This window comes from Ailuropoda melanoleuca, chromosome X (genome assembly GCF_002007445.2).
Source record: "Ailuropoda melanoleuca isolate Jingjing chromosome X, ASM200744v2, whole genome shotgun sequence".
NCBI lineage: Eukaryota > Metazoa > Chordata > Mammalia > Carnivora > Ursidae > Ailuropoda > Ailuropoda melanoleuca.
In genome coordinates, this window is record NC_048238.1 from 106,425,529 (window position 1) to 106,449,342 (window position 23,814).

The window sequence follows — 23,814 nt, forward strand, 5'->3', positions numbered from 1 at the left end:
GAGAGAGAGCATGAACCAGGGGGAGGGGTCAGAGGGAGAAGCAGACTCCCTGCTGAGCAGGGGGCCAGATGCGGGGCTCCATCCTGTGACTCTGGGATCATGACGTGAGCCAAAGGCAGATGCTTCACCAACTGAGCCACCCAGGTGCCCCAACAATGGAAGCATTTAATCTTCTCACCAAGAGTTCTGAGAGTTGGTGATTCCAGAGTCAGACTGGCAGCTCTATTATGCCATTAGGAACCCATATTCTTACCATAATTCTACCCTGTCCCCTTTACTGCATGAGCTTTTTGTCCTCAGGCTTGTCACTTCGTAGTCACAAGATAGCTCTAGCTCCAAATATCCTATCACCACAGGACATGATCAAAGCAGAAGGAGAGAAGGTGCTGCCCCAACGAAGTCAGACTTCTACTAGCAAGGAAGCAAGGGGGAAACGGTCAGTGGGTTAGGCAACCAAGGAACAACGTCTGCCATGCACAACTGATCAGTACTAGAATTAAAACTAAAGGAGGAACTCATATTTTTGGAATTTAAGTCTACCACTGCCAAATATAACACTTGTTTCCTACATGCCTATTTGCAAGAGGAAAATCTGACTTCTTCTATCACCCGATGAATGGATAAAACAGATTTTATTATCAATACACCTCAGCTTGTAGGTAAATCTCTTAGGCTTATCCCTGTCTAAGTCTGCCAAGAGCAAAATAGATGCCCTTGGGCTAAATTGGAAAGTACCCATGTTTTCAGTAAGCGATCAGGATCAGGGCATGGCTGCATGGCTTCTTGTCGCAGGTGGAACGTGATTAGATATAGTGTGTTTATTTCTGGACAGAATCTTTTAAGACAGTGTTGGCAAACCTTTTCTATAAAGGGCCAGACAGTCAGTATTTGAGGCTTTCTGGGCCACATGCAAGCTGTCACAGCTATTCAAACCTGTGGAAGCAGCCACAGACAACACAGACAAATGAGTACACAGACGGCAGGCTGGATTTGTCCCACAAAACATAGGTGCCAACCCCTGCTTTAAGAGATCATGAACAAATCACCATGCTCCCTTCCTGCTGGCCAGAATGAGAAGCGATGTTCCAAAAAGTAGAGTCCCTTGGCCTGGATTCGTCAGTGGGGATGATGTGGAGCTGAACACCCAGGAAACACAAGATGAATGCATAGTAGGACCAAGAAATAAACTTTGTTGAAGTCACTGAGATCTTTAAGTTGTTACCATAGCATGACCCAGCCTGTCTTGACTAACACAACATGTTCATTCCTTATTTAATTAATTGAGTTGTCTTCTCTCAGTAATAAAGAGAAAACAACAACGAATGGAATATTTAATAATGAGAGAAATATTAAAGCTTCTTAAGTTGCCTACATCCAACATTAAATGTTTATCAGTCTTGTAAAAGGACATGATTCATTAGTGTTCTGGCCTGACCCACTTCTTCCATTTTATTGGCAGATTCCTTTTTTACTACATGACTCACATGTATAATATCATTTAATATTTATCACTTTATGGGTAGGTACTCAAATCTCTCTGACCATAGAGCCCATCTGTAAAGAAGGGAATGTTGAAGAGACAAACAAAATCAAATGACTGAGAAAGCAGGAAGGGGTTGTGACCAGAGCATAGGCGGAGGCATCAGCCTTGAATTGGAGAAAGAACCCCACTGAGACCAGGGAGAAAGCAGTAACACCCAGCAATAAGCACAGTTGGTGTTGGAAACTTTAGATTAGCAATCATATTAGCATATATTATTCATAGCATTCTCTACTTTCCCATGATCTTCACAATAACTCTGCAAATTAAGTAGTGTCCTCTTAAATGTCCTTAAAGCTAAGGATGGTATATCTCAGAGAGGTTAAGTAACTTACCTAAGGTGATATGACTAATAAATGGCAGAGTGAAGATTCCAACTTGAGGATTCTTCATTCTAAAATCTGGGTCATGGAGGGCTTCAGAGGAGAGGGGCGTGGGGAAATGGGATAGGCTGGTAATGGGTATTAAGGAGGGCTCGTATTGCATGGTCCACTGGGTGTTATACGCAACTAATGAATCATCGAACTTTACATCAAAAAACCAGGGATGTACTGTATGGTGACTAACATAATAAAAAAATTTTTTTAAATAAATAAATAAAATCTGGGTAATGAAATCACTCAGTAGTAAGCTTGTTGAGGACAAGCACAGGGTTTTATTACATACTTTACGCCACTGGTTCTCAAACGGGATCATTCTGTGCCTCACGGAGCATTTAGCAAAAGGTAGAGACATTTTGGGTTGTCAAAACTAGGTGTGTGAGGACCACTACCAGCATCCACTGGGGAGACCATGTACGCTGCCTAGTACCCTACAGTGCACGGGATAGCCCCCCAACAACAACAAAACGTCAGGGGCGCCTGGGTGGCTCAGTCCTTAAGCGTCTGCCTTTGGCTTAAGGCATGATCCTGGCGTCCTGGGATCGAGCCCCACATCGGGCTCCCTGCTGGGAGCCTGCTTCTTCCTCTCCCACTCCCCCTGCTTGTGTTCCCTCTCTTGCTGGCTGTCTCTCTCTGTGTCAAATAAATAAATGAAATCTTAAAAAAAAAATCTCAGCCCAAAATGTCAGTAGTGTGGAAACCGAGAAACCCTGCTCTATACCTCATCTCCCTTTGCACAGATTCTTACAACCGTAGGTGCTGATTGAGTGTTAAATTGAAAACAGTGGCTTCGGTTTCACAGAAAAAAAAATTTTTTTTAAGATTTTATTTATTTATTTGACAGACACTTAACCGCTGTTCCACCCAGGCGCCCCTCACAGAAAAATTTTTGAGAACTGCCTTTCCATGCTAGATGTACGAAATGTGAGTCTGCAGATACTACCGTCGTTGGGTAACATCCAGTTATCCTGGTTGTACATAAACAAACCAACCAACTTGCCCCGACTCCCCTAAATCACAGTAGGGGCATGTTTTATTTACCATTCCTTGCCAGTGTTCTCCAGGCATTTTCATATTCAGACTATTAAACATTTTAAGACAATTAAAATATTCAAATGCAACCACAGACAAGTATTTTTAAGCTTAGTTTTAAATGTTCTCACAAACCGAGTATTCTGCATACCAATAGCTTGCTGNTAACGCCGGGATCACGCCCTGAGCTGAAGGCAGACGCTTAACCGCTGTGCCACCCAGGCGCCCCTAAGCTTAGTTTTAAATGTTCTCACAAACCGAGTATTCTGCATACCAATAGCTTGCCAGTGCTGCAGAGGACCCCCATAGATGCAATGTATTCGGACCCTTGCTGACACATGATTATAATTAGCAAACGCTGGGGAATCAGTTCATTCCCACCTCAGTAAATACCTATGAACTTACAGAGATCAAAAGAGAAAATGTCAGGAGTAGCTGTGATAAAAAAGGACTCCACAGGCAATGAGATAAACCTGACCCAGAAGCTAACATAAACAAGGTGTGTTGAAAATTCTGAACAGCTAAGATCTGGCTGCTTCTGGGCTCTCCCTTCCTGATCCTTCTGCCATATCCACATCCATCTCTTCCACATCCATCTACCATAGTGTGGCTCGATGGATGGGATTGTCCTGTCCTAAAGTTCAAAAGTGACTATGTCACTTATTTCTGCAATGTTCTGCTTGTGTAATAAAATACAAACTTTCAGGCCACTAAAAATCTGACTTTTCCTACTTCCCTTAGCCCACTTTATGCTTTAGTCAAAACTACTCATTTTCCATTTATAAACCATGCCTCCTTTCCCGACTACTTCCTTTACCTAGCATACTTTTCCCTCCTCAACCAGGTTTTTCTCAATAAGTACCTATCCAACATCCCAGGCTTTGGCACTCTTAACATCGATGAATCCATTAGAGAAAAGTACTGTACTATTTGTCCTTGTTAATGGTGACCTTAACAGACTGACACATAGGAGGCACTTAGGAACTGAATTTTTAAATATGTAAACAAAGTAATGAACTATAGAATAGAAAAGAATAGAAGCATTCATGGACAAATAACAGTACATCACGAGCCAAGGAGTATGATTTAATCAATTCCGTGCATTCGAGGTCTGTAAGATAAAGATAAAAAGAAAGAAGAAAAGAAAGACATTTCCCCATTGTTTTAGCTATTAGAAGGTCATGAAAACTGCAGCCAGGGAAAAACAGAATGAAATCAATGTTTTTGAGATGCATTTCTTTGCATAAAGAGGCAATGGACTGGGAGATACTGAATTATAGGATATGGGATGAATTTGAGAGGTGCTCAAAGGAAAACAGACCTTACATTTATAGCCTGATTAGAGAGGAATTAGATATGAGATTCTAAAGTTAAACATTTTTATTAAACATCAAGTGCTTTTTCAGCAATAAGAATTTAAAATCAATAGTAAGAATGACTTTAAGCATTTTTCCCTAAACACAAAAATTTCTCGCAAAAAAAAGTAAAGAAACTGGGGAAAGCAGCACATTTAACTCAAATATATTTTATCAGTTAAAAACAAAAACAAAATTAAAACTATAAAAACAGGGTTACAGTGGGAAAAAAACCCAACAAAGTGAACTGATTCATTAGTATGATGCCACACATTGACGAAGATTCTTTGCTTAACCAAACCTCAGGCTCTGGAACCTTCCCCTAAGCCCATCTGTGCATTTTCTTGCACAAATGCAAGCAGTTTCAGCAGCAACCCTGTTAAGTCAGTTTAACCAGAGCTCCCCACCCTCGATTACTGATCACCTTTGATAGCTGATGTCTGACCGCCCTGGCCTGCCTTCAGCAAAGAATCCCGGTAGGTAGGTAGGTTAGGCAGAATCCCCCTTACTCCTGAATTTCGTCTTAGTAATTTTCCATTCACTGACTCTTCACTCAGCTCCTTGGCTGTAATTTCCCACTTGCCCAGGCTGTACTCAGAGCTGAGCCCAGTCCGTATCCCCCACCATAAAATCCCATTGCAGTGGTCCCTATACCTAGAGTGGTGATCCTGAATCGAGTCTGTCTTACCATCTTTAACAAGTTGTAATTAAATATTTTTTTTTCTTTAACAACATTTCATGGCAAAAAAGTGTTACTATCAATTTTTTGTAAGAACATGAAGAGGCCCTTTTGTAGTTGTTATTGCGTCAGCCAAGAAAGAAGCATGTGGTTGAAGTGAGTTTCAGCATTTTAATATATCTCCACTTTCGAGGAAGAAGACTAAAATCAATGCAAGGAAATATTTAAAGCTTGTATTTTCCATGCTACTCTTTCTAGTGATTCAATGTCTTCCAAGCAAATTTCTCAAATGGAAGTTCAAAAACTTACGTTGACAGTGACACCAAAAAAAGTGCAGGCATTTTTGAAGATTTTTTTAGTTATTTTTTTGTTTCAATTTTGTATCATTCTCTCTTGCAAATTATGGAGAATTTTTTTTCTAAGTACAGAGAATTGACTTCACACACTGATAGCCCCGGCTTCTAGATAAAATGGACATTAAGATTGTTATTGTTTTTAAAGTGGGAACATTGCCTAAGGTAAAAGAAGGGCATTTACTGAAATAATGCTGACAAGATCAACACATCCAAATGCAAATTTTTAACATGTCACTAATCATCCATGTATTTCTCTAGTTAATACAATGTCTAACACTACAGAGAAAAAAAAATAGCATTTGTCTTTGACTAGTCCCCAGATATTAACTCCCAATTTTTACCCTTACATGATCATTTATGGAAAGGATGTTTCCATATAGACAAAAATGTTTATGCAAATATTTGCACTCTTTGTGACCTTGTGTTTGAATTACAAAAGTGTTTGTACATAGTTAACTCAACATTCTTTAACATATTTGAAAATCGCTCACACTTTTTCTTTTAAAACATGACTTGCTGTCAACATGGACAGACTAGTCGCGCAGCCTCTGTGACATATACTTGATTTAAACCTCCCGGCAAAATAAATTTAAATATAGACGCAGCTCAAATATTTTATGTGATTAGAATGTTCCCTAGTCTGAAATTGCCAGGAAAGGGGCAAAAAACTGTTTTTAAAGTTTTACACTAAACAGGAAGTACCACGGAGTAGATTATTTCAAAATCAGAAAGATTTTCCTTTGTATAATAGATGCGCCGATTTATTTTGTTATGGTAAAATGAGCATAACATAAACCTAATAACTTAACCATTATTAAATATACAGCTCAGTGGTATTAAGTACATTCATAGTGCTGTGTAACCGTCACCACCAGCCATCCCCAGAACTCCCCGAGTGGACTATCAAGCTCCTATAACCAGTCATTCATAAATAAATATATTTTAAACTAAACAAAATAAATAGATGTGCAGAATCTAAAATGGGGGAAATGGCATGCAAATGAAAATCTAAAAATCATAAAATATACTCATGGATTAAGGTACTTTTATCTGTATAATGGGTCACTTAAAATAGGGTTTACAAAATCCAAACAGTGGGTACTGAATGGAGACTGATGATCTTTCATACACAATTTCAAAACCATATACAGTTAACGCGTGTGTCAGTGTGGGTGACTATTAGAAGGCCTAAGCGATGAAGGGCCTTTGCTTGAACTGATGCATTTATAGGGAAAATAAAATGGAATTATCTATTACAAAATCTGAGAGAAGGATTTATTTTTTAAACGCTGTCTAGACTATTAAGAATAAAATTGATTTAAAAATGCTGGGATGTAACAATCGAAATATTATGTACAAATAATTCTTGGCCCAAGGTACTCTAGGTGGTAAGTATAATTTTGAAAGTCCCATTAACCTTTACTCTCTACTGTCAACTATGTTCTTGAAATATATCTAAAATATTGTTCATCCAGTTGCAATAAAACAACTATTTCCAGGATGCCTGGGTGGCTCAGTCCGTTAAGCATCTGCCTCCAGTTCAGGTCATGATCCTGGGGTCCTGGGATGGAGCCCAGCATCAGGATCCTTGCTCAGCGGGGAGCCTGCTTCTCTTTCTCTCTCTGCTGCTCCCCCTGCTTGTGTTCTCTCTCTCAAATAGATAAATAAAATATTTTTTTAAAAAAACCCAACTATTTCCACATTTCCAGAGTAAGGTAGGAATGCTAGATGGACAGCACAAATAACATTTTAATTTTTAGTATGTATATGAATTGGGATGGGATTAATAATTACAGCATTGCTAATAATCATGGGTTCATTGAATCACCAAATATCAGAATTAGAACCCTCAAGATCATTAAGTGCATTTCTTTTCAAATTTCATAAAGCAACAGAATGAAATCCGTCACAAAAGCCCAATATTTACTAGTGATAAAAGCAGAACGAATGTACTGAAAGCCCATTCTGTACCCTTGAGTTCTTTGTGAGTCCTTCCTATGTCACTGAAAACAAAACTAATTCACTAAAGAAAACAAATTTCCTGACCCATCCTCTCCAACTTTAAAAATTAGCAGTCTATGCGGATGCCATGATGCATGCCTTGGGATGAATTATGGTTTTTGCAGCCTTAACGAGAGCCTCAAATTTACACCAGTGTGGTATCAGTGCCAGGCTGAACTAGGTACTGATCAGCCTTTATGCAGAAAGGGCAGCCCAGGAAAAGCAGTAACATTTTCACATACGTACACAAATACTTATACACAGAATTTGGTACCACCCACCCCACACATATACATACATGGAAATGCATCATATTTGTTGTACGACAAAAACGGCTTTCAGGGATATTATACAAAGTGAGATAAGTCAGAGAAAGACAGATACTGTATGATATCACTTATGTGGAATCTAAACAAATTAAACTTGTAAAAAGAGATAGTAGAATGGTGGTTACCAGAAGCAGAAGGTGGGGGAATTGGGGAGATATTGTTTAAGGATACAAATTAAGAGACTGAATCTTAACTGTTCTCAACATAAAAATGAAATGATAAATATGTGACATGATAAAGGTGTTAGCTAAAACAACCGTAATCATTTTACAATATATAAATATATTAAGCCAACATGGTGTACACCTTAAACTTACACAATGTTATATGTCGATTATATTTCAATTCAAAAATTGGTTTTCAGGGATTTCCATTTGTATCCCTTTATTTGACTTGTTCATTTATCATTCGTTTATTACGTACCAACCATGCATCAGACAAGATGAAAGAAATGGTCCCTGATTGCTATTAGGTACCTCCTTCTTTCAGAACTGTCCCTTAAATACAGCACTACAATCCAAGCTGAAGAGGTAAACTTAGGTACCCCACAATCCTACAAGATACCCCCAATCCTCCAGTTGATCAGCATAGGACAAAAGTATATACTTAGCTGACTCAGAGAGAGGTAATCTAGTGATTGGCCAATTAAAATTTTCCTCCTGAGTCTTGAGACACAAAGAACAGAGGCAAATGATGGTGATGGCTTACAATGAACTCTCTGAAATAGGTTGTCCTGGGGAGATGGTGGGGAGGCATTTGTCAATTCATATTCTGATGAGGAAACACGGGTGGGGGGGACAGGGAACAAGGAATCTACAGAAAGAAGCAAGAGAATGGCAGAGAAAAAGGAAGAAATGAAAAACCACAAGACCCCAGAGACACCATGGGGAACATTTTAAAACCGTACTTTTTTTGTGTGTTAGATTAAACGAGCTCATTTTCTTGAAGGCAAAAGAATGTAACTAAAGCAAATATAAGAAATATGTTATCACTCTTGAGTGATTGAATTATGGATGACATTATGGTGATTTTTCATCTTCTTCAATATAATTTCTACATTTTCCAATTTTTATGCAATGATCCTCTGTGGCATTTATAGTTAGATAAACGTCCATTCATTCATTCAACAAATATTAATGGAGCACCTACTATGTGTCAGGCCCTTTCCTAGTTTCTGAATCTATAACATTGAAAAAAAAAGTGGATGAGGTCCCTGCTATCCTATAGCTCATATTTGAGTCCATGATTTACCACATTCCTTTCTCATGCCTCACTGAGGCACACAATTTTCTAGAGAACCAAATGACTTCAAATGACTTGATTTGGCTTGCTTGGAAGAGTTTTATGTGTGTGCACGTTTCTTAACATGGAGTTTTGTCAGGCAGCTGCAAACTAAAATTTCTCTGAAAAGGCTATAAAATCTTTTGAAACAAAATGATAATAAATATATAAATACAAATAAAACCATAGACTTTTAAAAAAATATTGTATTTATTTATTTTAGAGAAGGGGGTTGGGAGAGGGCCAAGCAGACTCTGTGCTGAGTACAGAACCCGACATGGGGCTCGATCTCATGACCCCGAGATCATGACCCGAGCTGAAATCAAGGGTCAGACACTTAATCGACTGAGCCATGAGCCACCGAGGCTCTCCAACCATAGACTTTTTTTGGCAGAATCCCTATTCAAGTTTACTCAGGTTGCCTTCCATCCTTGGTTATTGAATTCCTATTGACGAAAAATATGGCTTACTTTATGATAGGCAGAATGCAGTATATATAATGTGCTATGTTAGAGCACTATCTTGGAGATTCTTAACCATACAGTCTGCTTCCTACCTACAGCCCACCCAAATTTTTGGTAATATTGTTTTATATCAACCAGTCTGGCAATATTTTTTAAAGGCAGCTGTAGCTGTTTCAAATACATTGCATATATTTCTCTTTGAAAAGTGTAGACAAGAACAGAACAAAGACAGCCTGTGAAGATCTAAAACCATATCTCAGGGAAGTTATCTGCCTTGGAAAGCTAGAGTTTGCTTTGCTGTAATAATTTATTTTCAAGGACAAAGAGTTTGTATAAAAAGATACAATTTGCTAAGTAATATTATGAAGAGTGCAACATGTAATTACAGTTTTATCAGCAAGACATGATATTCTTCAAATAATTTTTGAAAGTAACAACAGGATTCTACTTGGCTCTTTGATTCATAGTGTCCTCCAATATAAGCAGTTAACCTGTAATTGTCTATGGGCATATGCATATCTAAAGAAAAATACTGCAAAAGAACTCTTGAAAATGAAATACACCCCCGCATAATATGCAGCGATTTATCTTGAAATTGACCCAGAAATGGGGTTAAAGTTTTATGTGGGGTTTTTTTAAATGTAACTCACACCTCCCTTTCCTCTGTAATTGCAGAGAAAGGACAAATCTGATGAGCTTCAGTTTTATTTGTAGTCAGGCACAAATGCAATACTACACACTGTCATCTATCAAGGAAGACATATGTACTGTGAATGTTCACTCTATATAAATTCACCTATTTCAGATTGGGACTTGGGTCTGGTGGGAAAAGAGAAGTATCTCCTTAGTCCCTCCCTATGAATATCATTTACCTAGCAGGTTTGGTTTGTTAAAAGAGAGATCGAAGAAGGGGTGTAAAAGAAAGAAAAGAGCCATTTGTGGAACATTCAGTGTGTCTCAGGCACTCTGTGGTGCACCTGACATCCATTTTCTCGTTGGATCCTCTCAACAATCCATTACGCCTGTACTATTAGCATCCCTGTCTTACAGATAAGTAAATGGAAAGTAACTTGCTCAAGGTCACAAGGCTGATACATGGAAAGGCTAGGACTTGAATCTCCAAACCCCTACTCTAAACTACTATGTTATGCGGATTAAATGTAGAAACAGCATATTTCCAAATTTATTCATTACCTATTTGTAGACTATTTTGTGCATACCAGACACTGGACTGGGTGCTACAGAAATGAATAGGATGGGGCGCCTGGGTGGCTCAGTCAGTGAAGCGCTTGCCTTCAGCTCAGGTCATGATCCCAGTGTCCTGGGATCGAGCCCTGCATCAGGCTCCCTGCTCAGGAGAGAGTCTGTTTCTCCTTCTCCCTCTGCCTGCCACTCCCCCTGCTTGTGCTCTCTCGAGCTCTCTCTCAAAGAAATAAATAAGATCTTTAAAAGAAAGAAATGGATAGGATATATTCTCTGCACTTGAGGAGCTCAAGGTCCTCTGCAGGTGACTAATACATTAACCAATGATGATGAAGTGGGATAACCAGAGTAGTTACAGGGCATGTGGAAATACGGACAGGAAGACAACTCACTGCGCTTGGTGGCTGGAGAGTAACATTTGAACCCTGACTCGAAGGAAGTGTGGTTGTTGAACACGTAGAGGACAAGAGGAGTTCAGAGGAGTGGTGGTACGGAGGATACACTCCCGGCAGAGCATATGCCAAATGCAAAAATATCTCTTCGCTTCTACTATTCCAAAACGATTTAGTGTCACGGATCACTCACAGAAAGCTTAGCGGCAGAGGGAAAGCTAGAAGGGTCCACAGGTGAGGAAGGGGACACAGTGTAATGAAAAGTTCCCTTGAGATAAAGAAACTGTGCTGTGTATCACTGGGTTACAGAATCCGTCATGGTTTTCCCTCCTTCCAAACTGAGTATTAAGCTGCTGATGCTTTATGAACTCCGTGTGTATTTTCTTTGGGGAAGGGGAAGTAAAAGAAAGCAGAGGGAAATGTTAGGAACAGTCATTAGCATGTTTATGGTATTGTAGAGGTCAGTCTGTAAGGTTTTCAAAACAATAAGCTTTCAAAGAAATGGGTCCTGTCACCAAGTTGGGGAAGACCCTCTCCAAGGTGAGGCTGTGATTGATCGCACTGCCAACCCCAAGGCGACGCCTCGTGGGCAGGAAGTCATCAGCAGCCTGCACTGCACAGAAGAAAATGCTTAAAGGGAGCGATAAGGAAAAGCTCTACCAGTTGAAGTAAGTTATTATTTTGCAAGCTAAAAGGACACTTGCGTTATTTATAGCTTATATAATAATCCATCCACTCGGGATAGCAAGGAAAGCCCTGGAACTGTTAGCTCCAAACTATTCAGAATATTTTTTCCTGTTTGGGAAGATCTAGACATAAAACATACGTGTGTGCACAGACATGCACTCTCACATGATCGTGCGGACACGTAGCCACACATTTCCTTTAGAAGAGAAGGGCCTCAATCTTCCTAGTTTATTTTTTCCTCCAAAGAAAAGTGAAAAGTTGGCCACTTATAAGAGATCTTTAATTTGACTTTGGGTACTTCCCTTTCAGCCTCATGAAGGAGCTGCCATGGTTATATAACAGGGAAACCATTTTTAAAGTCTATTCCCGTAGAGTGATGTATGGTCAGCAGGAATTCTTCCTTGGCGAAAATGAACTCAGGGCTGACTGTGGGGTCATGGGGTGAGCTCAGTTTTCTGTTCTTCATTTAACTTTTTCTAATTTAACTTTATTTTGTTATTTAAATTGGCCTAGAAAGGGTCATAAGTGAGTCTTGGTGTAGATTTACTCTCAGCTGTTTACAAATACAATTTCAGATTTTCTCAGGACCTGGATATTAGAGTGAATAGAAGAAGCTCACAAGATGGTCTCCGGCTTAGAAACAAGTGATGCTGATGACTTACTAGTACTAAAGGCTCTCTGAAAGTCTGTTAATTGCATAATCCAGTAATTAGGAAAACGTGATTCTGCCCTTTTAACAGCTTTCCTGCCCCGCCCCAAGAACACTACTTTTTAAAAACATTTACACAATTCTTCAGTCTAGTGGCTGTAGTGGTCCAGTCCTGAAGTAGTCAGTATAAATTGACTGTTGTAATAAACAGTTAAGAAAGCAGTCCATAAAGAAAAAGAAACAGAATTTGATGAACAGATAGTATTTTCCCATATAAAATCCCTTCCCAGTAACTGCTTTGCTTTGGGGGCAAGTTATTAGATATTAAGTAAATAAGTCCTGGAAATCTACTGAACAGCATAGTGCCTATAGTAACAATACTGTATTGTATACCTGGAATCTGTTAAGAGGGTAGATCTTATGTTAAGTTTCTTAACACACATGCACACACACACAATAGTGATAATAGAAGGGGGAAGGAGGAAATTTTGGGAGATTATTAATATGTCTTTGGTTTGATGGTGGCGATGGTTTCAGGGATGTATACTTAACCCCAAACTCATCAAGTTGTATGTGGTAAATATGTACAGCTTTTTACATGTCAATCATACTTCAATAAAATGTTTTTTTAAAAAAGAAAATTTTCGCTGAGCACTCTTTGCTATTCATATTTATTCTTGCTTAAGAAGCAAAGGTAACAACAGGATAAATTTCACATTTAAATCTGACAATGCCATGCCATGTCGAGATTTCCATATGGCAGTTTGATAGTCTAGTAGAATTATAGCAGTTAGGCTAAATGAAGCAAAAGTTATAGTACCAAATATGGGAAAAATTCATCAGAGGCTTTATCTGAGTTTTAGTATGAATTCTTATAATCATAAAAAGAAACATAGAGCAGTGATTGTTTTTTTTTGGGTCACACACAGATTGTATCAAGAATTTGTTGATAACTGTGGGCTCTCTCCCCAGAAATGTATATATACATATATAAACAAAAATACTGTCAATTAAATTTCAAGAGACTAGCATACCTTCAGTTAAGAACTGTTGCTTTAGACCATATACCAAAGCACTTTAGGACACATACATTTTCTGTGGCCAATGCAGGTTACATGGTAAGGGGCTTACTTCCTCAGGATGTTATGTTACATTAATCACTAGTATGGAGAACATCTTGAGGCTAGTCTAAGAAAAGGGTCAGCAAACTTTTTCTGTAAAGGCCATATAGCAGATATGTTAGTCTTTCTCCTTCACAACTATCAAACTTATACCATTGTAGCATCAAAGCAGCTAGAGATAATACCTAAACAATTGAATGTTTCTATATTCCAATAGAATTTTATTTACAACAGCAAGTGGCAGGCCAGATTTGATCTGTGTGTCATAGACCCCTGGTCTAGAGCAATCACCCTTGGATGTCCTAAAGTCCTTACCAGATGAACAACCAAAGCTAAGTTTGAATATGTCAAGGGTGGAGAGCTCACTATCTCCAAAAAAAGGTCCTTACACATTAGGACAACAGTAAATATTACCAATGAAAGCAATATAGCATTGGACGACATAGTTCTGTTATTAATTGAATAGTCTCACTTTTAACATAGTGTATTCTCATATTAATACTTTTCCATTGAAAATAAATGTAGGGGGGCCTGGGTGGCTCAGTTGATTAAGCATCTGCCTTCCGCTCAGGTCATGATCCTGGGTTCCTGGGATCAAGCCCCGCATAGGGCTCTCTGCTCGGTGGAGAGCCTGCTTCTCCCTCTCCTCTCCGCTCATGCTCTCTCTCGCTATTTCTGGCTCTCTCTCTCAAATAAATAAATAAAAAATCTTTAACAAAAAAGAAAATAAATGCAGTATATATTAGAAAAATGGCTGATACCGTGTCAACTGTTAGTGCTGATGAGTAGGCTGGCAATTTAGTTCACATGAAAGGACAAATATATCCTAATGAGGGGCTTTCAGGAAGCAGTATGTACAGAAAGAGACCGAGATCTCGACATACATGTTGCATGGAGGCTGAGCATGCTCTAATGATGGACACACTATATGCTCTACTCATGTCTCTACCCAAATGGGTATTGACTAGGAATGAAATGAAGCAAACTGGACACTACAGCAGAAAGAAAACAGACTCAGAAAATACCTATCCTCAAATACAGTAGAGAAAAAGAAGTATTTGTAGAAAGAAAAGAAAACAGATCTAGGGAAAAGGCTAGGAAGAAAATGATCTAGAGAGGATACACGGTTATGAAGGCTAAGATCATATGATTTATAATTCCATGGATGAAAGCCCACCAGAAAAAAAAAAAAGACAAAATTATGTACCGAGAGAACTATAAACCGGGTATGAAGCTCTGCTTATGGAACATGAGTCCAGATTCCCTGGAGAAGTGGTAGCATAACTCATATAAAATATCAAAATGAAAAATAAACTCTTAATGTGGGTGGTGTCACGTTACTATTCTAAAGAGGAAGAAAACTGCATGACTTTTGGCAAAAGTGTCTATTTATAGACAGAGGAAGACTTTTAAAGAAACACCTGAGAGAGGCAGAAAATTCTTAGACTGAACTGGGAAGACCAGAGAGTAGACAAACGATGGCACACTGTGGAATGCTACCATAAACTTTCCCCAGGAATAAGCAGGGTAATGGCTCAGAAACAGTACTTTTGGCCTTAGATGCCAAAGAATAATAGATAAAAAGTGGTTTTCCAGGAAGATTAATCTGACAACAATGTCAAGGCTAGATTAAGGGTGGAGAGTCTAGAGGCAAGGAGGTGTTTCAGAAGACTATTGTAAGACACATTTTGTGAGAGGATAGGGATTTACGCAAAGGTGGTTACAGTGGAAATGGAAATGAAGTCATTGTAGAAGATGACACGCCAAACTTAGAGCTGTACTAAACACGAGGGTGAGCAGGAGCGAAGGACAGGCTCTTACAGCCTTCCTCAAAGTAGCCCTTATGTAATATCCTTAGCTGAACTTAGCACACTATTAAAATATCCGCCAGTCCAGATTCTTACTTGGTTCAGGTATACAGGATTACAGAAAGACAACGAGCTATTGACAACTACGATCACATTTGGATTTACAAGTGTGAGCCGCATTAATTCCAATTTGCCTCTATGGCCCATACATCTCTCAGGTAGTTTTACTGTAAGTCAGGCTCACGTTCTCTCACTGGGCATTGGTAAGTCTGACCACACATAAACAAATAACTGTAATTAAATAATTAAGTTTTACTGCCAGCCATTAGTCTTTATTTTTCTAGGGAAAAGAAAACAACTGGAAATATTAGAATTTGGAGGAGACTCAAAGAAAGTACTTTCCTTCATACTTCAGCAGTTAAGGAAGTCTTTGGTTGTGCTGTGGCTGTTATGCTAACAAACAGTATATGAGGCCAAGTAGTATTCTGCAAATTCATAAGGGAAATACATAAAGAAATTTCACAAGGTTAAATTATAAAGCCAAATTCATAAAAATCAATTGTAAATTATGATCCTGAATGTATTTTATTTGCTGATCACAAAACTAGACCATCCTCTAATATATGTTGCCAAGTTTTCAAAACAATTACTTTGGATATAAAAATGCATTGCATTTTATTTTAATGTACTTTATTCTTTGTCATATACGTTCTCCTGATTTACCCTCAATCTTTAAAAAAAGAAAGGGAGGGAGGTTAAGTGAGTCATAAGAGATCAAATAGTGAGTTATACAGAAACTAGGTAAGCGTGCAATTCCAGTTCCCCTTCCTCAGAAAGGTGTTGGATGAACTGCAGCTCCAGCTGGTTGTACTCATTGGATCGGCAATTTAACCTTGGCTTGCTTACAGAGCTCTGATCCAGAAATCCCTTGAAACAACACATCTAAAAACTGCTCCTCAGTTTCACACATCATCACCGTCAACAAGCGGAGTGAACCGTTTGAAGCCAAGTCTCCAAACATTTTTCCAAAGACTGCTTTACTGCTAAGAATTCTTTGGTTCTTTTTCACATTCGCTGGTCATTTTGTGTACTGTCTCATTGGCTGCTAATTCTGTTGCATTCGTGTTTTCTTTAAAAAAAATTTTTTATGTCAACTAACCAACATATAGTACATCAGTAGTTTTTGATGTAGTGTTCAACAATTCATTAGTTGCATATAAAAAATCTTTTTTCTTTAAACATGTGTTAAATAGTGACTTTACATTACATATGTGTGAAGTCTAAACGTGTTGGAGGCATGTATGCATGTACGTACAAATTCTCACTTGCGTCACTTGCTTCCTCATGTGTTTGGTGATGCTTTACTGTGACTGAAATTAATTGTTCAGAATGCTGAGGCCCTAAACTGGAATTGCCTTTTTCCAAAGAGGGCTGGCATCCCCTTCTGCCAGAAGACAAGGAGTACTTAGAAACCTTTGACACTGTAGCCTTCTTCGCTGGTGCAGAATTAATGCAGAAGTCTCCTTTTCATCTCCCACATCTTGCAGGGGCAGGGGGGAAGTGAGGGAAGTCTTAGTTCCAGAAATACAATTGACTTTTGCTCACAGAGCAACGCTTTCACATTTACTTACCACTCACCTTTAGAGGTTTCAGTTCACTATTTTTTTTTCATTAATCTCCTCTTTGAACTCTTGGAGGTTTTCAATGCTTTCATGAAACATGGTGGTTCTTTAAAAGTCAGCATGTAATAATTTATCCATAATCTACTTTTATTTTATTGGTAGAACCCTTAAGACTATCTAGTCCATCATACCAACCAAAGTAGAATTTATTCTACAATTTTGGGTACTCTAAATTTTATATGCTTACAACAACTCATAAATGAGTTATACTTCCCTGGTAGACGTCAGGCTTTGGGGAGAAGGCTTAACGTTAAGCCTATAAACACAAAGCTGAGGAGATGAGTCACAGAACTGGGCCTCACTTTCTACCACTGTTACATGGTTATAATGATATTTATGTCTTTTACTTGGTCAATGCTATAATTTAGCAATATATGAACCACTTTTAAGGCATATATATTTTTCTCTTTTCCTTATTTATTTTTAACTGCCTTGTCTTCTATGCTCTTGCATGAAGTGCAGCTGCAGTACCTGGTAGTAATATATAAGAGATAATGCTTTTATGACATTCTCTATTCAAGGACATGCCAAACACAGACCTAAATAATTCTGATATAGGGCTGGCTATGATAAGTGCTATGATAGCAAGTACATAAAGACCAAATGGCGGTTTGGGGGAGAGAGAAGTTCACCATGACTGATGAGAAATAAAGAAATGTGTTTTCTTATATTTTATTCATCATTCCAAAATTTGGGAATACATTTTATTGATTTTTGAAAAACGAAATACATCTTTCATCTCTTCTTCTTAAACAAAATCATTGTGTAGATTTTTTTCCGGACCAGTTTTTACAAGTTCAAAATCTGTCATTCTCTTTTCTTTTAATCTACTTAAAATATCAATAATTCATCAGTGACTAAATATACGACTTGAACCAACTCCTTCCATATTATAAACGTTCTAACAGTGCAGTGAAGCCTATAATACAGTATACCAATTGTTTGAACAGTAATGCCTTTCTAACAACATTTTTCTGAGTTTAAAAGTGATTTTTGTATTTAAGTCCTACAGATCTTAGCATCATTACAGGTGAGATCAAATAAGGACTGGAATAGGAAATTGGATTTAGTTCTTATTACTAGAAGCGCTACATTGAGGTCCTTTGTAATCTACAGAATGGCCAGAACAGGGGCCGGACCCTAAAATGGAGGAAATTGATGTCCTTTGCTGCCATAGAACCATAAATAGTTTCCATCTCAAGTCTTCTCTTTCCTCATTTAATCCTCAGATTCTATGTGCAATGTCAGTGTATATATACCACAATGGGAAAAAAATCCCAACATAACACGTCTATAAGAAAATCACTGTTATAATTTTTAATTGTATAGTAAAATATAAGGATTATAACCTTGATTATCTTCTATGACCCTTATTATATTTCAATTCTTAAAAAAAAAGGAGTCCTAAAATTTCTTCACTATGGCTCTATGGCTAATACTTTATCAACTACAACACCAAAGGCCCACTGTATCTCCTAAAACAAATTAGGACTATGTAGCAAGAAAAGATACTGGTATGCAACAGCTCTGGCTCTGTTTTCCAGTTTTTTGCATGTAGCCAAGTCAACTAGGTTCAGTGGATTGTAGAAAAAATTAATATCTAATATTTATTAAGAGCCAAGCACTTTTTTTTGGACATTAAATACATTATTCCATTTAATACTCAGTAAAGTCCCTGGAATAATTGCTCTTATTTTTTACCCAATTAACATAAGAGAAAACTGAGTATTTGAGAGGATAAGAAATTCTCCCTTGTACATTTGATCTAATAAATGATACTTTCCAAGTCTAAAACAATAAGTAATAGCAATGCAAGTATTAGGAATATTTAATAGGTCAGCATCAGAAACACATGGCTTCATATTCCATGAGAAGGAGCCTCACTGGGATAGAAATTTAGTCCAGAGAGAAGCACTGAGGGGCACTTATACCACAAAGTGCCTTTTCCCCCTCTCTGCTCCAGAAAGGTTATACGTAATCAAAGAATTCAAAACTGTAAGACTCACCACAGGCCCCACTTAGGGTAGATAAGGGCTGTAATGTGAACACCTTTGTTTTGGAGGCAGATTGACCCAATTTCCAGTCCCGACTCTAGTCCTTACTAATTATATGAATTTGTTAAGATACTTACCCTCTTTGGCTACAAAAATGGAAAAAATATGGACATCTATAGTTCTCTAAGACTAAGTATCCTCAGCTGCAAAAAAGCAGCAATGATAATTATTTTTTAGGTTGTTGCAAGGATTAAAATAATGCATGAAAAGAGGGTAGTACTGTTAGACATATGAGCATTCACAAAATGAATGCTACAGTTAGTCTTCAGCCTCCCTATGTTTAAATGTCACATAAACTAAACTTTCAACCAGTATGTATTCAGGTCCTTATTCCAACCTCCCTATAGTAACTAACAAACAAGTTGAAAATCCATGTCTAACTTTTGACTCCTCCCAAACAAAACTACTAATAGCCTACTATTGACCAGAAGACTGACATTAACATAAACAATTAACATATATTTTGTATGTTATATGTATTATATACTGTATTCTTACAATAAGGTAAGCTAGAGAAAAGAAAGTGGTATTAAGAAAATCTTAAGGGAGAGGAAATATATTTACAGTACTCTAGTGTAAAAAATATAAGTTGGACCCATGCAGTTCAAACCTGTATTGTTCAAGAGTCAACTGTGTTTCAATCTATCACATGTTGGTATATTGGCAAACCAACCAAAGCAGTTTGGTTTCTATATCATCTGTCTGTCCATCCGTCTGCCCATGCATGCATGCATGCATCCATCCATCCATTTAAAAGACATGCATGAGGCATCTATCACATACTAGGTGCTATCTTATGCATTGGGAATGCAGCAGTGAATGAAACAACCTGGTTTCTGCCTGTAGGGAACTTAAAATCTACTAGAAGAACCAGACCCTTATGAACAACAACCTCAGATAAATTTATAATAATAGTGGCAAGTGCTATGAAGAAAAATTGCGTGGATATGGTAGGTAATATTATACCCATAGTCCTTGCCTTAATAGAGCCAACAGTCTAGCAGAGAATACATCAATTTAAAGAGCAGTGATAATAAACCCCTTGTGAGAAGTGCTATGATAGAAGATGCATAAAGTGCTTGTGGTAGAGGATAGCAGAAACTGGCCTGATTGGGAGAGAAGTTGGGGATTAGACAGAGCAGTTTCTCACAATGATATTTAACCATAACCAGGCAAAGAAGAGGGAAAGGAATGTTTTAAGTAGAGAAAAATGTATGTGCAAAGGCTGTAAGGCCAGAGAGAGCCTGGTGCCTTTAAGGAACTGAACAAGGTTTAATAGAAACAAAGTCTAAAAGATGATTAAGGACATTATATCAAAAACCATGATGTACTACACCTTGACTAATTGAATTTAAATAAAAAAAGATGATTGAGGAAATGAGGAGATCCCGGGTAAAGAATATAAAGTTTCAATTATGCAAGATGAATGAGTTCTGAAGATCTCATGTACAGCATGGCGACTATTTAAAAATACTGTACTGCATCCTTGAAAACTGTTAAGAGGATAGATATTAAGTATTCTAACTACAGAAAAAGAAAAAAAAGAAAATGGTAACTATGTGAGGTGATGGATATACAAATTATCTTGATTGTGGTTATCATTTCACAATGTCTACATATATGAAAACATCAAGTTGTATACTATATATATATATATATAACATCAATTATACCACGAAAAAGGTGGAAGGGGAGGAAGAATATTGAAGAAAATGAAGTGGTGGCAAGGGATTTGAGGATCCTGGTGAGAAAATAGTTGAACTGATGACCCACAGAATTTAAGTTGGATATAAATCACCCAAGGGAGTGAAATTTGAGGTAAAATTTCACTTGATATTCCATTGGAGACAAAGAGCAGGTATGGTGAGAGCAGCTGAATGAGAGAGCTGGAAGGGAAAGACATTTTAATCAGAGAATGAAACGAGTGGATTTATATCAGAGTTTGAGAAGTTATGGGTGATCAGATCAAGGTAAGGCCATCAGTGTGGGGGGCTGCACTGGAGAGGAAGAAAAACACAGACTGTTGAGGATGAGGAGATAGACCAAGGGGTTTATGGAAGTGAAGTCCTCTAGGACCATGATACCTCTTGATGCAATTACCTAAATATTTTGCTTTCGTGTGCCTTTATTATATCATAAAGACGAGTAGAAAATGAAAGTGCTAATACTAGTGTTAATACAATTGCAACATAATTGACATAATTATCTACACCAAAACAATTTAATCGCTTAACTTGGATTCTCACTGACCAACACTTCATACTTGAGCACACAGATAATCTCTTGCCACTAAGAAAGAGGTTTGCAGGTAGTTTCTGGGAGGAACCTCAACTTTTGTCACTCTAGCGATCATTGCTTTGCCCTTGGTATTGGCTAGTGAGGTGGACTGGCCTTTCTTTCCATTTGAGTGATAACATCTATGTCTACATGGGGCATGAGGAGATTAGACCAAGCCAGGTGCATAACTCAGATAAAGGAGTTCTCTCCACTGTTTAGTTTAATTTTCTAAAATCTCTGCATTGGGAGGCGGGGTGCAGGAGAAGCAATGTAGCCACAGCCAATAAGAAAATATCATTTTCCCTTAATTTTCACTCTTAAAAGTCTTCCTATTCCATCATTCCCAAGATAAAGTAAAAGAACAAAATAAACAAGAACAAAAATGAAAAGTTGGAAATAGATCATTCAAAACACTCTAAAAGACAAGGTTTATACCTATATCATTAGAAATGAAAACATTTAATTATCAACTGAAAAATCAGAGTTAATTGTTTAAATCCAGCCACCAAACGCAGAGAAGTCCACAAATCCATAGAGCTTTGGAAGTTTCTTACAGGTTCACTAAATTGGAATCTCTGGCAATGGGGTCAATAAATCTGCATTTTTAACAAATCCCCCAGGTGATTCTTAGGTATACTAAAATGTGACAACGCTAACCTAGTCAAAACTGCCCATTCTAATAAGGAACCTGAGACCCAGAAAACCTTGGTGACTTACTTACAGTCATATAACCGAGTAAGTAACAGACTAGGGCTCACACGCCAGCTTCCCAACGCTCACCTTAGGGCGATTCGCAGTGACAGCGCACCATCTTTCTCATCCCATTTAGGTGCTCATCTTCACTAATGGAGTCTGTATTTCCTCTAATCCGACAGTCTTTTCAAACTCTTTCTTCATGCTGAACTAGAAATTTACAAAAGAATCCTAGAGATTCAGAATGGAAATTTATCACAGAAATATTTTCTTTTCACAGGGCTTTAGGGCATCCTCATCAATGACCACCTTCTCTCTGCTTAAACACATTGGGCAACAGTGAGTTCACTACTTCCCAAGGCAACCCATTACCAACTTTATAGAACTCTGGGCATTCAAAAGCATTTTTATTTATAGTTAAAATCTGTCTTCCTGAAACTTCTACCTATTCTTTTATGTCCTAAAATAATCACAGAGGACAACTCACCCCTTCACCCATGACAGGCCTTTGCCGCTTGAAGGCAGTTCTCAAACTCTACCACTCTTGCCCCACTGTCCCCACATCAGCCTTCTCTTCCACAGTCTAAAAGTTCTATCTTGTCCAAACATTCTTCATGACAGCTTACAGAACTTTTAAAGCAAAAGTGGTGGCCCACAGAATTTTGTTTTATGTGTGCTCTGTTTTAAAAAATTGTGATCCGGATTTTAAAATCAGTAGATCGCACACAAAATTTATTTTGTCTCATTTTCTGTAAAAAGAAAAGATAATTGGGCCTACAACCCTGTGCTCTTTCAATAGGACCCGTGCCCACCAGCCCACCAGGCCCCCACTCATAGTGTTTGCATGGGCCCTCACATGTGGAATACTTCTCTCATCTACTTACTTGTCTGGCCCCTGAAAGCCGGTGTTCGCTACCCATGCTTTAGGCGTATGTCTGTATATGTAACTTTTGAGGTGTCATACTCAGAACTGAACGCAAAGCTCCAGATGTAATTTGTCCAATAGGAGAAAGAGCGGACAGATCACCTTCCTTGTTGTGGATACTGTACTCTGGTACATCTGCATACCAATAGGTTATCTCTTACCTGACTTTGACCTTGTCATGCAAAGTCAATTTCCTGAATCCCTGTCTCCTTCTACCTTACAATCAGCCACCAAAGAAACTTTTCAAAAATATAACCCAGATCGCGTTATTTCGCTGCTCACAAATCTTGGATTGAACCTAATTGCTCTTTGGCCTGCCATTCAAAGATCTTTATGCTTTTAATTTTGTATATGAATTATTTACAGGCCTGGCTCCCTGGCTCCCTGTGATTTCTGTGAAGGTGGCACCAAATGGATCTTACCTCCATTTTTAGGTAAATTGTCTTTGTTGCTAAACCACGCCCTAGTACCTACAAAGGACTATACCTTCTGTATATAAAATCTATTGTTACTGTCTGCAGTACAAATCTCCGTGGAAAGGAAATGAACATCCTATGCATGATTATACTCTGTTACATGCTGAGTTTTAAATAAGGTATGTTATTAACTCATATCTGAATATTTATTATTTCAGAAATGCCTGTATTTCAAATTCAAACGGAAACAAGTTTTATGAAGGCAGTACCCTAGTCTCCTGAGATCAAAGTACATTTGTTCTAAATGAAAAATAATTATCTTTAAATTAAGTTATTGGAAAATTTCATAGAAAAGAAATTATCTGTAAATTAAATGATCTACAAAAAGGTATGAAAAACAATTATGAATATATTTGAAAAATTAGCCAATTATGAATATGTAATGCAATCTAGCTAGTAGTCCCTGAACCCAATGGTAAGTTTCCATATG